Genomic DNA, 2,500 nt, shown 5'->3' with positions numbered 1-2,500 from the left:
GTTGTTTTTGTTGTCCAACTGATACGCAGAACCCTGCGGTAACACCAAAGTTCGAAACTCTTTATTATTTTGATGTCTGATTCTTTTAACACCCAGCATTCTGGTCCGTATGTTGCAATTGATAGCACTAAAGATGAAAGCAAGCGTTTTTTGTTGTATGGGATATGTTCTTGTCTTTCCAAATCTGTGTGAGTGATACAGTAGCATTTCTTGCAATTGCTAGTCTTCGTTTGATTTCTGGTGTATCATCATAATTGTTGGTGAAAACTGCAGCGAGGTATGTAAATTGGTTTACGTTTTCTACTTTTTCACCATTGACCCAAATGTGTTGAATTACTTCGTCCACTGTTTGGCGTCTTAGAACCTTCAGAACCTTCGTTTTCTTAACGGTTAGATATAGTGCAACCTTTTCACTTTCAATTTTGACTCTTTCCACTAGATCTTGGAGTTTTGTTAAAGAGTTTGCAATCAACACCACATCATCACCGTATCTCAGATTTGTTATAGTTCTTCCACCAACTGAGATGCCCCCTTCGTATTCTTCAAGGGCATTTCTCATAATGGATTCTGAATAAATATTGAACAGATGTGGTGATAAGATACAACCTTGTCGGACACCTTGATCAACGTCAAAACAGTCAGTTAGACCATATGTTGTTCGTACTGTAGCCTTTTGTTCATCATACATTGCTTTTATTAACATTATAATGTGATCAGGGAAACACATTTCTTTCATGTTATTCCATAATACATCATGGCTAACCATGTCAAATGATTTGTTATAGTTGATAAAACATAGGTAGATATCTTTGGAATGTTCCCTGTTCTTTTCGATCACCATTTTTAAGTTTAAATTTTTATTTCGTGTGCCTGTTCCTGGTTTAAATCCACCTAGTTCTTCTGCAATTTCAACTTTCAATTTGGGTTTCATGCGATTAGCTACGATTTTCAGAAGGATCTTACTGCTGTGGCTGATTAGAGCTATGGTTCGGTTATTACAGCAGTGTAAAGTGTCACCTTTTTTGGGAATGACACAGAAAATCGAGTTTAGCCAGTCAACAGGACACTCTATCTCACTCCAAATCTTTGAGATGAGTTTGTGAAAGAACTTTTCACCATTTTCTCCTGCATTTCTAATCAATTCAACTGTAATTTCGTCAATTTCAGGAATTTTTCCAAGCGGTGCTGGTTCCGGATTTCTGTGATGTGAAGTAAGAAAAGCTACATTTGCATTTGGACTGACATAACTTTTGGCATAGAGTTTGCTACAGTATTCCTTCCATCTTTTCTTGATTTATTCGCCATCGCAGAGAATTATACCATCATCATTCTTTACTGTGTCCACTGTTGGTTTGAATTTCTTTGTGATGTTCTATACGCCTTGGTAAAGGTCCTGCGTGAATTTGTAATGTGATTTTTTTAACCTTTTTGCATTGTTCTTTAATGTAGTTCTCTTTGTCTTTTCTCATCATTCTTTGAATTTTGGCATTCTGTTTTTTATAAAGAACTGTATCAACAGGTGTGTTTATTCCCTTTACCTTCATCTTCCTTCTATTCTCGACTTCTTGGATTATTTCATCTGTTATCCATTCTGTGTTCTTTTTCTTCAGGTTAGCGAGTTTTTCCTTTGCTCTGTTGACAAGAATTTTTTTACCTTCTTCCCATAATTCGTTAGGAGTTTTTTCTTCAAGGTCACAGCTTAATAGTGATTCAAATCTGTTGTTTACTTCAATTCTATAATCATCAGTTAACGTATTAACTTTATTGGGTGAGGTGATTGTTGTAATTTTTAAAAACTAAACTTAATCTCTGCTGTTAGCAATTTGTGGTCAGTGTTGCAATCAGCACTTGGTCTAGTTTTAGCGTCTTTTACGCAATTTATCCACTTATGACTGAAACAAATGAAGTCGATTTGGTTTTTAGTTTATATATTTATATACTGTACATATATATATATATATATATATATATATATATATATATATATATAATAATATATATATATATATATATATATAATATATATTATATATAATATGTATATATATAAAAAATAAATATATAATATTAAATATATATATATATATATATATATATATATATATAGAGAGAGAGAGAGAGAGAGAGAGAGAGAGAGAGAGAGAGAGAGAGAGAGAGAGAAACCCACGCTAGGCACAGCGCACAATACATTTAAGACGAACGAACAGAGCAGCACTGCAGTGTCGGCTGACACTGTCTTGTGACGTCACGACCTTCCTCGCGATCATGGCGACACTTGACAATAAGCAAGGCGAGCTCCGAGAACACACACGCTCCTCCTCGCCCGACGCAAAATTGGAAGATGGAATTGCAGGCGAAATTGCGCTAACACACGAGACACCCGAGTCCCGCATGTCGGAAAGGCAGGGTCATCAGGGGACTCGCGCCGGCTAAACAGTCCACCTGCGACAGTAATAGGAGGGCGAGGGCCTCTCCGAACTTCTCTTGAGCGTCTGAGATG

The sequence above is a fragment of the Penaeus japonicus genome, unplaced genomic scaffold (genome assembly GCF_977035675.1).
Source record: "Penaeus japonicus unplaced genomic scaffold, GWHDUDI00000001_assembly GWHDUDI00000006, whole genome shotgun sequence".
NCBI lineage: Eukaryota > Metazoa > Arthropoda > Malacostraca > Decapoda > Penaeidae > Penaeus > Penaeus japonicus.
This window is presented reverse-complemented; position numbering follows the sequence as displayed.